The sequence below is a fragment of the Ambystoma mexicanum genome, chromosome 5p, assembly GCF_040938575.1.
Source record: "Ambystoma mexicanum isolate Mex_15411 chromosome 5p, UKY_AmexF1_1, whole genome shotgun sequence".
Lineage (NCBI taxonomy): Eukaryota > Metazoa > Chordata > Amphibia > Caudata > Ambystomatidae > Ambystoma > Ambystoma mexicanum.
Genome location: NC_090930.1, coordinates 961,664,245 through 961,680,520, shown reverse-complemented (window position 1 = coordinate 961,680,520; position 16,276 = coordinate 961,664,245). Strand labels below are relative to the sequence as shown.

The following is a 16,276-nucleotide window of genomic DNA, read 5'->3' as shown; positions in this document are numbered from 1 at the left end:
GCATGTAGAAGGGATCTTATGTTGCCGAAACAAACATATTACAGACCAGTCTAGGAGCTTCTTGTGGGGTGACTGCAAGCAGCCCGAGAGAAACCAAATATTAGCATTGAAACCACAAATCCTCGTTCAACCCTTCCATCACATATGTCCAGTTGGCAGACAAATTATGACCTGATCTCTTCATCTAAAAGATTGTTTTCTGGCCTAACCAAAAGTAGAAAATTGGCCTCAACAAGTACCTCTAATGCACTCAACTGTAGAACAAACTGCCTACTCTAAACCTTGGGCAGCAGGGATTGGAAAATACTCTTTCAACTAACATAAAATAGAAGATAAAAAGGCTTGAATTTATAAAGTCGAAGCAATAACTTTCTAATCTCTATGGCCTTTGAAAACGTCCTTGGTGTTATGGAGACAAAACGTGGGACAAAATCGGGGTAAAGGGGTGTAGTTTGACCAAAGCGGACAGAGTCTGTTGAAGGGTCGGAATCTGGTAAAGGTGCAGAATCTATTTATTTTACAGTTAGGGAGTATATGTTATGGATACATGCATTAACATTATCTCTATTCATGAATAATTTGTATACACAGTATAATTTGCATGTCTATATATACATTTGACTTTGTTATTTTTTTTGTATTCGACATGCTCATGTATGTGTGAACACTATTTCCATGCAGAAATCTATATAGAGAGAGGTTTTATACCTGCTAACCCGAGAAGACTTCTGTGTCGGGACTATAAGAGGCACACACCAACTAGAAACTGAGGAGCCCATTACCTTTTCTCAGTAAGTGCCGCTCAAATTGTTCATCGAGCCCCTTATCCCCTGCATTGGTAATGTTTTGTAGTTATTATCAGCAGCCGGTGATTATACTTTGCAGGTTTATTTTCAGCATTGTTTTGGTGCATTCAACAACTTTGCTGAAATCGGCTCACTGCTCTCGTCCACTCTTCCTGAATAGCTGAGGACTCCACTCCCCACGGGGGCGCTGCAGGTCGAAACAGTGAGTAAGTGTCTCCAATTTATTTTTTTACTCACGACCGCAGGCTCGTAGACTACATTATACATGGCTGTATGTCTTTATGTATTTAATTACACCCCATTGCATTGAGGGAATTTGAGGCTTTAGTCAGATCTATCCCGAAGACAAGGGGGGCCTCTACAACCCATTGCATAAATGTGAGTGCAGATACATGAGATATTTGTCTTGATTTGGTTTGCCAGCATTTGTGTATATTCTGTTGTGCTCATGGATACCCAGTATGTCTTTTTGTATTTTTTATATATGTATTTGAGGTGTTGTTCCATGGTGAATCGAGATAATGACAGTTTATTTGGGATTGTTTTGGACACTTATTTTGGGAGGTAGCATTTTCAAACTATGTTGTTAGACGCATACTATGATTCTCAGTTGAATCATTGGACAGTTCTCTATCTTTTTGTCCAGGTACTTTAATTTGTTCATCCTGAGGAAGGTGGACCATATTGTAAAGTGTTGCCAAAACTAGTTGCCGCAGTACAGGATGAGGATTACTGTATTAAAAGCCTGGACAGTGACAGGCTGACACACAAGATACTTTGATACAACATTTTTTGTAATTTTCGAAAAGACCCTGTTTTGTACCTAGTTGTGGCTTTCAGAAGTCACGTGGGTGATTTCATATATCTAAGATTAAGTCTGTTCTGTCTGATGTTATTATATATATATGTTCCATCTCATTATTTCTGACAGAGGTGGAGTAAGGTTGGGGCGGGCGGCGCATGAACTTAGTTGGGCCTAGGGAAGCAGAAAGCCTAAAACGCCACTGAGCACCACCACTGTCTATAGAGGCAGCAGATATGCAATAACAAATAAAAAAACATAGTGTAAGAAGAGATTCCAGTGTGGGTCAAACGCACGAAAGTCAGTCGTATACTGAAAATAATGGTAATTAACAGTCTTCAAACTTCTTGCTTCAGTGTAAGAAAGAAAGTATTTAATTGATGATTAAATCATATTAATCTGAGAATTGGTATTCCATCAGGTACACCGAATTCCATTCAGGTTAAAAACCCATGCAATTGGATTTGAATCATAAAAGGGTTCAGTCAAGTTAAACCTCTATTTTGTGATATAAGATACAGGATGAAAACCCATGTAATGAAGTTGATGCAAGAAAGTACAATTTGATTAGGACAGTATAATTTGAGTACCCATGCAAAAGGGTTGGTGTAAAAAAGTACAATGAGATTAGCAATGAGTTTTCAACCGGAATAAAAACTGTTCTGTACCATTATTATCATAATATAACTGACTTTAGCGCAGTTTAGCCACATTTGAATTTCTTGTTTCAATAACCTATTCTGAAACACACGGGATATAGATGTTTTTATTTTTTGTAGTAACCAGTAACTGATAAATGACCATGAAGCTTCATTAAACAGCACCAGGGTAAGAGCTTTAGTAAATCCCATCGCTCCTAAAAAGAAAAACACTACATCCTATTTGGAAAGGCTTTCCCAAATCTGGAGTGAGGACAACTTCAAAGCAAATGGGATTAATGGTAATATCAAGAAATACAAAAGAGGATATGGTCACGTAGTATATTTCAGAGAATGTACAAGCGGCTATAGATGTTGCACTATTGATAAAGAGACATGGGAAAATGGAGTAGGCACAAACAGTAAGCTGCATGATAATTAATTAATCTTTTATATTGCACTTAATACCGGAGACCAGTCTCTAAGAGCAGGACCGGTATTCAAACCTGTGTTTCTCTGGTTGTCTTGCTTCCAAGAGAAAAACATTGCCCCTAAGCTGTCATCCTGGCTCCCCTGAGCTATCCTCCCGGCCTGATAATTAAATATCTTCAGCGCCCTGCTCCTCAGGTCAACTTCGGATGTGATGTTCGTGCAGCAAGACAAGTCTGTCAGTTACAAATGTTGAAATCCTAACCATGATGAACATTATTTGACATTTGCTATGCTGTCTGTCGTCTGTTTCTGAATAACCATCACAGGATTCAAAGCAATTCACTAATCTTGAATTCTCCAATTGTCAGTTTCTGACTTGGATGACAGTGATGAGGAGCAGAGATCAGATGAAGGAAGGAATTCTTTTTTTTAACTCAGATATGAAAGAGTTTAATTAAAAATGCCTTACACAAAAATGTGTGCTATAATATATTCACCTATTTACATTTTCAGTCAGGAAATTGTTCATCCTTAGATTGATTGATTGAGTTATTTATATTGCGCTACTGGACTAACCAAATCTTATTAAAGTGCGGTTGTCAACCCACAAGGAAACTCTACTGTGAATCATCAGGTCATCATATCCCCCCCACTTATTGCAATATTCTCAGACTTATTTTAGGGACTCATTATGATTATGGTGGTAAAGGTAAAAGGGTACTTTAATTACTACTTCTACAATGCTCAAGGTACTATAAATACCACTTGTTAAAATACCTCCTAATATTGAATTGGATTAAATGAGATGTATACTGCATGGGGAAATAGAGAAGCCCTGCACAGGGTACATATGGGTTGTTTACCCGATGCAGTACTTTCTATGTACCACATATGGAAAATATTCCTTGTAATTCAAACACATAATTAGATAATTAGGTTGATTTAATAGGACACATTCAAAATACCTCATGTTTCACCATTACCACAGTATCTTTGAGGCAACTCTTAGAGAAATAATCCCTGATGACACACAACATATGAACATTGGATGGCCAACCACCTGACTCAGGTTAAATGTACGTCTTCAGCAGGAGTTCTAGGACTCTAAAAAACACCTCTTCTTAGAACAGATATAGAGTTAATATGGAACACACGAGTTGGGCTATCCAACCCACCCATGATACTAGATGTGGGGAGACAAGTATGGAACAGGGTTAGATCCATAGTCGGACTACAACACTCATATGCACCCGATATCCCCATGCTGGCGGACGTTTGCAAAACCCCCAGTGATCTATCAACACTGAGGTGCTGGGAGAGTTATGGCCTCTACACATGGGGAGACATGTTCTGCGAGGGACTCTTCAGGGACTTTGAATCACTGCAAGAAAGGGACGGACTTCCACCAGGCCAATTCCTTTGGTACCAAAAAGTGAAGCATGTAGCCAAGGAGAATTGGGACAAATGGCCTGAAGAGCCAGAGACACACCCCCTTTTGCGGGAAATATACGACCTCGGCGACGGCTGGAAGCCAACATCACGGCTATACACCCAAATAAACAACAGGCCCAACCCAAGGAGTGCACGGCTGAAAGAGAAATGGGAGACCGACTTGGGGACTGAAATCACAGAGGGCGAATGGTTGAGACCCCTGGCATACCCAAAGGAGGTATCTAGGAATGCCAGGTTCAGACTGATTCAACTGAACGTACTCTACAGAACTTATATGACCCCACACAGGATATCCACGTTTAAGAACACAGCCGACCCAAAATGTCCTTGGTGCTCCTCCGACCTGGCGGACATGATCCACATGTTCTGGGCTTGTCCCAAATCTCAGAAACTCTGGCAGGCCGCTGAACAAACCTGCAGGAATGCTGGGCTGGAGACATATGAATGGACACCCAAGGAGTGCCTATTGGGCACTTACCCGAGGCTGAGTAAAATCAGAAACCTGGCAAAGCTTATGGACATGGCTTGTATGTTAACTAAGAGGACGATTGCCATGGCCTGGAAATCGCCAGCAGGCCCCAGATATGAGCCCTGGATTAAGGAGATGGAGAGGTGGACCATGGCCGAAACTAGAGCTTGGGAGGAGGGGAACAGCCGGGGAGGCGACGACGCGAGCAACACACTAGAGGATTGGAGGGCCCTCCTGAGAGACATGATTTTTTCGATGAACTATAAATCTCCTTGAATCTAACCCCCTTGGACGCCAAAAGGGAAAAAGGGAACAGAGCGCAGAGATCAGTCCATTATTCCCATATGCGTCACTATGTCACTGCCCTGAGTGGGTCAACGCAGAGAACTGGCTTCGGACCTGGGCCCCTAACCTAGAAACATGGAACACGAGGTGCTAGTAAATGGTGGGACAGTCAATGTTGTTATTATGTTTGTTTATTTGTTATTGTTTTACTGCAGTTTAATTGGCACACAATATATGCATTAGATGATGCAATCCAAAGCAGTTGCTCAACAGTTTTTCTGTATACTTATAAATGCCAATAAAAACATTTAAAAATAAATTCTTACAACAGATATAATGGACGATACGTGCCTAAAACGTTATATTGCAAAAGCCTGTAGCTTTGATTTGAAACCCATAATTCAATGCACGAGTTATGTTTTACTTATTGTCCTCACCGATGTTGTGTGTGAGTGGAAATTGCGAATTGCCAGATATTCCATTATCAGTCTTTAAGATCTATACAAGGATAGACGAAAGAATGTGTCATGGAGGTAAAACATCTGTATTCTTGACACAAAAATCTGATTAAAAGCTGGTGTATGGACTGCATGCAGCCAACTGTGAGGTAGAGGTGTAAAGGTGGTTCATTTTATGTTATTGCCAATGAATGAAAATAAGTACTTGTTCATTGTTTGGATAAATATACGTTTAGAGCTAAGTTCACAAACAGTTAAAGTGTGACAAAGGAATTCATTTCAAGTAGTGTCATCGTTTTTGCTTGTGAGCATCTATTTGAGAGTAATTTCTATCCATTGCTTGCATCATTATAAAATGTCTGCCTACATTGAACAGTCGACATGAATCCTGCAAGTCAAGCTACTGTTTAAGGGAATACATTTCCCACAGTGTGGTACTTTCTTTTTTAGTCTGCCATTTCATGAAAAATGTCTCCTAGAGTTTCATTTTTCTGGGAGATAGAATCAAATGCATTACTTATTGTGTCCTTTGTAGCAAACACGGTTTTCACTTCTTGCTTCTTTCACTTAATGCAATAAGATGCCATGTTGCATGTTTCAAAAAAACAAGTGCAGGTGCTGATGCAAATGATTCTACATATTTTGTTTATTAAGGGAATGGTGGTGGGACACTTAATATTAGAACAGATAGGTAAACAACAATTTTAGTGCTCACACGTATAATTTCATGGATGGGTTCAAAAACAGTTGACGTGTGATCAAGCAATTAATTTGAAGAAGCATACACTGTGTTGCTGGTGGCCATTGATCTGAGTGAGATTTCTTTCCAGTGCATATATCATTGCCATAGCTTCATCTGCCTTGACTTGCTGGCATATGTTTTGATTCCTAAACCTCTACAAGAGCTCTTTAGATCAGTTATATCTTAGGGTCTGCAGTTCACTACACAATTCCAGCATGGCGATATATTCTCACTCTATGCTTTCCAGAATGTCCTTTACTGAGACTTGGACATGACAGTGAATACTCTTGCTTCCTTCTCATCATTGAAACAATTGACAGATTAATTAAGCAATCAGCCCCGAGCCGCGGGGGCATTATCGAGTCAGGTAATGCCCCGGGGCCCATAGTTATAGGCCCGAGCAAGACTGGGATACCAATAGCATTTTTTCTGTTCCAAAACGCTTCAGCGTTCCGGAACAGAAAAACAAAAATTCAAAAAATGGCTGTCAAGAAAGGGAAAACGGAGTCTGTTTTCCCTTTCAATGGCAGCCATCGGGAACGGACGCGGTGGGGACAGAAGTGTTCCCAGCGCGTTAGCTCCTAGAAAAGGAGAAACAAGAAGGTAAGTGGGGTTGGGAGGGTGGGGAGGGGATTGTTTGCAGGGGAGGGCTGGGGGAAGAAAGAAAATACATACCTGAAATCCTGACGGGGGAAGATGGCAGCCTCCGTGTGGAGGCTCGGAGCAGGGATTGCCCCATTTTGGGCATCCTCATTGGCTGAGGGGCTGCCACGCCCCTGCCAGAAACAAAGGAAAGGAATCCCAGCTGAGGGATTCCTGTTAGGGTAAAGCCCTGGCAAGGGCCAATCAGAATGTTTGTTACATTCTGATTGATCCTCGTTGGGTACTAATTTAAAAGAGTTCATTTCTAAAAGAGTGTTAGGTTTCACATGCTAAACGTAGCACCCCCAAGAAAGATGCGCATACAACATTTTCTCACCAGTGAGGACTAGTTTACTTATTCTACAACTAATTTACTCTTTGAGATTTGCTTTTGACTTATATCCCAAAAGAATCACAAATTGGTTCCTTTTCTTTTCTTTTTTTCTTTCTCCAATCTCTTTAACCATTGTACTTGTGTAGAATTGTCATTCTAATGCATATAAGGTGTACACATTTGTAAGACACGTGTCAACAAGTAACACCAGGCCAAGCTCTGTATGTAATGGATGGAAATCTCACTCACTAAAGGTTCACTACCAGAAAGGGGTAAGCTCCTTAAAATGAATGCCTTAGCCACAGAGGGACTGTTTGGGCACTCAGCTTTGAAAATAATGAAAGTTGCTAGCTCACAGCAAAAGTCAAACCAAAAAGCAAAAAGCCAGTCAAAAATAAAACAAGTTTAAAAAACAAACATAAAAAACAAATAACTAGATAAAAACATTTCAAAAAGCACCCCTGTACAAGGCATGACCCAGTGTTTTAGTTTGGCCTATAAGGTGTCACTTCATAAACATATAAGCTGAAACTATTGCATAAGAGTACAAATAGGGAGGAATGACACACAGCCTGTAGGTGTTGTGGGGTCATATGCCCACCCATTGACTGCCCAATGACTCTCTAACCCCTATGGTCATCCCCACCCAGTTACTGCCCCTCCCCGCCCAAAACACCTCCCCATGGGATCTCTTTGAGCTCGCTTTAATGAAGCCTTACTATCAAACTTTGCAGCAAAAGGGCCTCATTAGAGGTGGTATTTCTGTGGGAAGTCTGCTGAAATACCACCAAAGGGAATTACCTTTACCACCACCTGGTCCTGTGGAGTTACCATGGGATTATAAATGGTGGAAATTCCTCATGTTTGAAGTCCAAAGGACTCTGTGGGGATTTTTGGGAGATTTACTGCCAGCGGTATTACTGCATGGTAAGTCTGCCAATTTTCAGCAGGAAAGTGGAGCATTTACCTTCAGCAACAAGATGGAGGTGAATCCTACACTTTTCCTCCAAAAATCAGCAGATTTACCACACAGTAATATCGCCGACGGTAAAGCTGCCAAAAATGATAAATTGGCTGTTGCAGGAAAACTGGCGGTAATGGAATTACTGCTGCATTTTTCCTGCACCACGACCTCATAATGAGGCCCATTGTCGATATCTAACAGTGTGTATTTTGACATGCATGTAGGGCTCTAGAGATGAAAAGAACAATTACACAAGATTGCAAAAGTAAACTGTGCTTCCATGTTGTATCCTCGCAAATCTGAATCTTGTAATATAGTATTCAGGAAAGGAAACCGTGGTGAACCAAAAGGAGTCAGACAACATAATGACATGTTAAAAATGATTTTATTTAAAATAATGGAAAACTCCTAACTTGTCCTATCGCTATGACCGAAGTACCCTACCTAACAAACTAAAGCTAAGTGTACACGTTGATTCCAACATCAAACGTCTTTTGTCCGAATTCTAATCAACTAACTGGCCCTACCACTTTTGAAAAATACCTACCTAAAAGGAAAAAGGGAGGCTGGCAAAACAGCCTCAGTATGAGCTTCTGGCTGGCCAATCTTTGTCTCAAGTTCTTTGTATAAAATTATGATTATTTTCTATATGGATTTCACTCTCCCCTTCATTAAAGTAACAACTATCCTCTGATTTTTAAATGTTTGAATCCCTCCAGGATTACGTGAAAAAGACAGTTCCTTCCTTCTCAACTTCGTAGTGTTGGGACTTCCCAAAGTAATACATATTTTACTTTTTAAGTACACCATTTCTCTTAAGGCGCCTGCCCACTTGGGTAAGACAGCTTGCCATGGTGGCTTGCACTTTGCTATCCATGCGGGAGAGCATTCACCTTTCTTTCACCCTCTCTCAGTGTAGGACTTGAATCTGTCCTTCTCTGATACTCTTGTTGGCTATCCCAGCCTTGATACACAATGTTCTTCTCCGTTCACTTTGGTTCTTTGTGGCTCTGTGCCCATTAGCTTCCCTTAAGCGTGTGTGTGCTTTGTGGCTATTCCAGCCTTGAATTGCAGTGCTTGTATTACTTTCACTCAGGTTTAGTGGGGACGTGCACCTCTTTCACTCCCTTGAGTTCTCGTAACTTTGGTGGCTATTCCAACCTTGTATTGCATTGTTCGTATTTCTCTCACTCAGGTTAAATGGGGCCGTGCACCTGCCGTAAATATCTTACTATTCAAGTACCCAATTTCTCATAAGGCATTTGCCCAGTTGGGCAACACTTGGGTAACACAGATCCCTGTGGTGTCTTGCACTTTGGTATCAGTGCTGCAGAGCATTCACCTTGCGTTTGGCTCTCTCTCAGTGCAGAACTTGCATTGGTCCTTCTTTGATATTCTTGTTGGCTTTTCCAGCCTAGATACACTATGTTCTTCTCTCATTCGCTTTGGTTCAGTTAGGCTGTGTGCCTGTTTTTTCCTTTAAGCTTGTGTGTGCTATGGTGGCTATTGCAGCCTTGAAGTGCAGTGTTAATCTAACTTTCACTCAGGTGAAAATGGGTTGTGCATCCGTTACACTCTCTTGAGTTCTCGTACCGACGTCGGTTTTAGGATTCGTGGAAACCAATAGTCTTCTGCCTCGCTCACCCATACATGTTGGCATCATCAGCTTCCCCGTCGGTACCTCTCTCAGTGAGAGTGGAGCTCAGGACATCAGGATCCATTCCACTATTGGGTCTCAGCGTTGTTTGCTGGGTGCCCAGCCCACCACTGCATCTCAGTGTTCACATCACCCGTCACGTCACCAAGAAGACAGTTCTACGTAGGAGTCTGACCTTGTACACATCATTGGAACACCAGGGATTGTGCCCATTGTTTTTGTCCATCGCATATAGGTATCGTTCAGCATTACCTTCAGCCAATGGAGACATAGAAGGATCTCAGTAAAATATAGCTAAAGTCTTTCCAACATCCATATAGGCAGAAAGATTGTTTTGGATAGGGAGGTCCATGGTGAAATGGGAGTCCTTGTCCCCGAGAGGGGAGTCACTCTCAGTGAGACTCCATTTGCCAAGACCCCTAGGGGGGGTCTTGCTTTGCGGGCTCCCCCGCCATAGCCTTGAAGGGGGTGGCTCCCCTATGGCAAGAAAGGACTAATTGTCCAAGTTTGTAACATACCCCTCCCGTTAACAGAGAGGTTCCCGGCTCATTGGGAAGTGGGAAACAACTTAAAATGTCTGCATTGCCTTGTTCTCTCCCCTTTTAATACTCTACCGAGAGACAAAATTGTTGTAGATCAAAAAATCATATCATGACTTGGGCATTCAGATCATTCTTCAGACTCATCCAGGTTAGGGGAGAGTTGCCATTCATGACAGAGAACCTCCTTCCTGTGAGATAATAACATAAGTTCAGGACTGCCCACTTGATGGCTAGGGCTGCAAGTTCCACTGTGGCATATGACTATTTTCTGCAGAACAATTTGCAGCTTGTGTATAAGAATGGGTGTGTGAAGCCATCATGTCCTTCTGACAACACAGCTCCTACTTAGTCCAACCTTAGAGGCATCTGTCTGAAGAATACATTCTGGGTTGAAATAATGCATCTTTCCGGCAGGCTTTTGGCATAGGATTTGTTTGAGGCCTTCAAAGCTTTGTTGGTCTTTACTTTTCCTAGACAAGCTTTTAGGGATGGGAGCTCTTGAGCTTGTCGGCAGGATTGGTGCCCAAGGTAGAATAATTTGGTATAAATCTTCCGTAGTAGCCTGTCAACCGAAGGAAACCACAAATGTCTCTTTTAGTTTTTGGTACTGGTGTTGTTTATACTGCTTTAACCTTTTCAGTCTGGGGTGTAATCTGTCCATTTCCCACAAAATAGGCCAAATAACTTACAGCCAACTGGGCCAGGTGACATATTTTGGGGTTGGCTGTTAAAACTGCTCACCTGAGTGCTCTTGCGATCACATAAAGTTGATGCATGTGTCGGGCCAGGTCTTACTATATATAATGGTGTCATCTAAATAGGCTCTGGAGAAGCTAGAATATGGTTTTAGGATTGTATCCATCAATCGATGGAAAGTGGCAGGAGCACCATGCAACCCAGAAGGCAGTACCTTAAACTGAAAGAGCCCTTGTGGGATGGAAAAGGGTGTTTTTCTCACTATCATTGGGATTTAGGGGCACCTGCCAATAACCTTTGATTAGGTCTAAGGTGGATATGTGTTTGGGTGATCTGCACTTCTCAATGAGCTTGTCTATTCTGGGAATAGGGTAATTGTCAAAAGTGGAGATTGAATTTAATTCCCTAAAATGTATGCCGAATCTCCAGGACTTTTTGGCCCTTCCAGCCTAGATACACTATGTTCTTCTCTCGTTCACTTTGGTTCAGTGGGGCCGTGTGCCTGGTTTTATTCTTGAAGCTTGTGTGTGCTTTGGCGGCTATTCCAGCCTTGAATTGCAGTGTTCATCTTTCTTTCACTCAGGTTAAATGCGGCCATGCACCCGTTACACTCTCTTGAGTACTCGCGTCTGCGACAGTTCCAGTATTTGTGGAAATCAATAGTCTCCTGCCATGCTTGCCTGAACAAGTTAGCGGTGTCTGCTTCCCCATCAATATCTCTCTCAGTGGGAAAGGCAGTTGCTGAAGGAAACTCAGGACCTCGGGCTCCCTTCCACTCTTGGCTATCATCGTCGTTTGCTGGGTGCTTGGCCCGCCATTGATCCTCAGTGGTCAGGCAACCCTAGAAGATGGTTTTGTGCTTGGTGTCTCTTTCCTTGATTGGAGCCTTTTTGCTCAATGAAGGTACACGCTATCCAGCCTCCAGCTAGCTAGGGGGCGTCGCGTCCCTCAATCCACTGCTGGCTCTGCCGCTTGACATGGCCTCTCCAGGACATCAATGCTACAGAAGCTTGCCTCTGCATAGCTCTCTCTCTCTCACTCTCACTCTCACTCTCACTCTCACTCTCACTCTCTCTCTCTCTCTCTCTCTCTCTCTCTCTCTCTCTCTCTCCTTTATACACCTCATTGAAATGCCAGGGAGTGTGTCCATCTTCTTTTCCCATGGCATCTTGGTGTCGTTCAGCAGTACCGTCAGCCATTTATATCCAAAATAATGTTTGTCTTGCCTGTTCAATGTTCCCTTGAACCAAGTGTGAGACACTGTTGGAAACAGTGCTTCAAGGGTAAAGCAAACATTATAAGTGTTATTACCTGGGTAGACTGACATACATTTAATGTAGGCCAGTGACAACACTTGTGATGTTTACTTTAAAGGGCAACTCAAACCTAAGTGTTATTACGTGGCTACACTGGCCTGCATTAAATGTAGGCCAGTCTAGCTATGTAATAACACTTCACTTACCATGTTTGCTTTACTCTTGACACACCCCCCAGTTTATAGCGATTTTGCAATTCCGACCGTTTAAAATAAAATAAAAGACACAAGGGACAAGGTTCTAAAAACGTTTCTTGATGCAAGAAATGAAACGCACAAGCACTTCTCATCACTTGCGCCAAAAAAAGAGCAGCCCAATCCTTTATGGCGTCTGAATGCAGCCATTCAGAGGGCCTTTTTCTCCCTGTTGTGCAAATCAGGGGGTGTTTCTGCACATTTAAAAGTGCATCCCCAATTTACAAACAAGATGCGCTTCTTAATATGCAGAAATAGTAGGCAACATTATGCACATGCTTCGAATAAGCACATGGTGGGTGTCACTGCATGATAGAGTCTTTCCTGACTGGTAGGCAAGAAAGCAGAGGGAGAGCAGTGGGTCAGAGGGGGAAGCGGCGGGCAAGAGAGCAGAGAGGAAGCAGTGGGCCAGACATCAAAGAGGGAGCGGCGTGCAAGATTCAGAGAGGGAGCGGAGGTACAGAAAGAAGAGGGAGTGTGGGCACAGTGGGAGCAGTGGGCCAAAAAGCATAGTGGAGTGCTTGGCCGAAAAGAGGCAGTGAGCCACGGTTGCAGATTAAAGGATCGAAAACAAACCACCGAAATACAATACTTTCGAGTGAAAAGGACCGGGAAAAAAAATCGAATGCATTTTTTTTGGGGGGTGGTGGGGCCTCCCAAACGCCCGTTTTTTGGCCAAAAACCATTATTTTTACCTATACCAAACCCCCCCAAAAGAAAAACACATGAAAAAAAATGCATTCAGTCTTTTTTTTCGCTCCTTTTGACTCGAATGTATTGCATTCGGTCCTTTTGAATTTGAAAAGGTGACCGGACACCGTGAGCCACAGATCGGGAGAAAGAATGAGAGAAGAGTGTGATAGAATTGGAGAAAGGATGCACGAAGCAGAAGAATGAAGGACTGTATACTCCAGGAGGAATTGGGCAGCATAAGGAGTGAGTATGATTTGGAGTGTGGCAGGGACTAGGGAGTGAAAATTGTGACTTGGCAGTGTGACAGAACACCTGAGTATGTGTATGATTGAGAGTGAGTGGTTCGGGAATGAAAGTTGTGATGGGGAATTGGTGAGGCATGTGAGGTGTCTTGGTGAGAGACGTGTGCGGGTGTTTGGGGATTAAAGAACATAGAAGGGGAATATTTTCAGCATTACAATGGATAATGATCAACACTGTCAATAATATTAAATAAGCATACACGTTAAGCCAAAAACATAGCCAAAACAAACACTGTTCTGTCAAGCCAGAGATATCTGGGGCTCTTCCTATTAATAATGACACCCTGGGTCTCGTGTAGCCTTGCACACAGCCTCTTTCCTGCAATGTGACAATCTTACACCCTCCAGTCATTATTCATGCCACAAAATCCTGGAGGTTCTGTCTTGGGTCACTGTTTCTGTGCATCAAGGCCAAAGGAAACATAACACTGATGCTTCGGTGTTACATGATAATGAGGTTGCAGATGAAGGAGTCTTGCCCTCTCTAAAATTAGGATGGGTCTAGGCTCTTCGGAAGACTCTTGTTTTCAGAAAGGGCACACACTGCCTCTGTGGACATCTCTTCTCTTGCCCCTTACTCTGCATAGATTGAGAATTAGTGCCATCCTTGTGCATTTTTTTGTCACAATGGCATTCAACTTCGGGACCTGGCAAGATAGTCACCAAAAATGGCATGCGTAGAAGAATGTTCTTTTGAGAATACTTAGCCATCGAAACTCTAACATAGATGATTCAACATGCCAATGTTGTTGCACATCTTATGAGGGCAGCTGCCAAAAAAATATCCATGCTGTATCAGACTGTAGCTGAGTTTCCTTCTCAACGTGGAGGAGGGTATTGCTGCAGTCCGTCTCCTTATCCAACATGTAATCAATTTTCTGACGATCCTTCGAAGTCACCTGGACTTTACACATCTGAATCCTGGCATGTACAGCTAGATGACATCATGCACTTGCCTTCTTCAAGACTACATCTACCTTCTGATCTTTAGCATCAAGAAGAGCAACATCTTATGGTACCATAGAATGATTCCCTGCTAAATTGAGAACTGATGCATCCACCACAACCTGTTCCATTAATACAGAATAACTTTCATGGATCTGATAGCATTTAAACATACATTTTGGGAGTGTCATCTTTTCGGGATCCTGCCACTGCCTAGTCACTGCCTTCCTGATAGTGTAGATAATCAGTGCATGGGAGGGACACATAATGCCATACTTAAAGAGGTTGTCCCCTCCTTCCTCAGGGTTAGTGAAGGTGCCCATTCCTCGATATCCAAAACTCCCCCAACATTAGCCCGCTTCTCTGAGAAATCCAGCTGCACCCAAATGCGATGCCAAAGTGCCAGCATGGCCTCCTTCGAAATATAGCGAACCTCGGACTCAGGGTAATTCTCATTTTCTTGCAGGAGGCAAGTTCTCTTGTTTTTGCAGAGCCTCTGCAGTTGCTGAATTCATCAGGACTCTAAACACAGCATTTCCTATTTGGAAGACCATGGGAGGAAGACTTCGTGCCTTTTTCTCCTGTCTTGCCATGCTGAGATCTGAACCTGCTCTCCAAGTTGTCACTGGCATGGGCAGTAAACGTTGATGTGGTATGGTGTCTGTGCCACTTGGAAGATTGGAATGATGAGAGGCAGTCCCGCTGATGGTTTTTCAAGGTCCACTTGCCCATGGGTTCAGTACAATAAGTAGTTTACCATGAAGAAAGCATCAAGGGAACTCTACTAGTCATCCACTAATCTGCTCTATCCTTATCAACTGGTCGCCATGCCACTGTCTGCACTGCCCCAGGATGCTTGCAGGTGAGGACCCCAGGAGGCACTGCCACCTAAAGCCAGGCCTCTGCCCCATTCTACTTAATGTATTCACTGCTGAAGGCAGAGGCAGCCAAATATCAGAGGCGAGCACTCAAGTTGTGAGCTATCCACCCAAATTCTCTGTAGAAAAGGAATGTAGATGCTGGTTACCACTAGCTGAAGTCAGAGTGGTGTCCACTACTTAAGGGAAGTTGGCGGGAGCCTAATTAAACCTACTTGAGCGTGTCTTCTGATGTGCACCAGAATATGGTGTGTCTCCGTCCATCTGCACATGCTCTCATGATGCAAATGGCAGGGCTTCCCAACAGGACAATTGCATGGAGGCTTGCCTAATGTTCTTACAAACAAATCCGACATTGAAAGGTTCATTCTGGCCCACACAGAATAAACCCTTCAGCCTATGCATGGCGATCTCCTCATTTTAGACCACTTTTTTGAAGCTACAGTTAAAGTATGTTGCTTGGTAGGCGTTTGGCACTTTCCATAAAACACGCTTGTAATTAATTACCGAAAGCAAGCTTGCTTTAGTACCCTGACACAAAATAAACCCAGACTAACAGGACATGTGCAATTACTGTGCACGTTCTTCCAGGCATACTGTGCGTAAAGGTCGCAGATTTACAGTCGTTTATCCGCACCTCTGCATCTGGGGATGCAATTAAAAGTATCTGCAAACACAATTGGACACATTTGCTTTCCGCCCAATAGCACCGGTGATCGGCGATCCGTAATCCATAGCTCGCCTGTTACTTCCTTGCTTTGCTTAGCTAATTGCTTGTTAATCCAAACCTTCTTAGCCTGCTGGAGTCGCATCAATGGCCTGCAATACAAGGTTCTAAACACATCATTGATTCGCCAACAATTAAGTTGTTATTTCATGCTCTCTCCACACTATCTTTTCTCCATTAACAAGGCTGTAAATGTGTCCTTCCAAAGTGTGCACTTCCCCCACGTGGGTCACACTTCATCTTCGAGCGCCCTCCAGTTCAGTTTAGCAACTTGAAGAGTTTCTCAACCTCTGAGCTGTACA

The 16,276-nt window shown here is 42.9% G+C and overlaps 1 long non-coding RNA gene across 2 annotated transcripts in view; it reads left to right on the top strand.

The window, feature by feature from the left end:
• Positions 1-684: 684 nt before the first annotated feature.
• LOC138481330 (uncharacterized) overlaps positions 685-16,276 on the top strand; it is a 321,223-nt gene continuing 305,631 nt past the window's right edge. For both annotated transcript variants that reach the window (XR_011274224.1, XR_011274223.1), the window contains exons 1-2: positions 685-791; positions 886-1,012. This is a non-coding gene — a long non-coding RNA (uncharacterized lncRNA). The remainder of the gene's footprint in view (positions 792-885; positions 1,013-16,276) is intronic.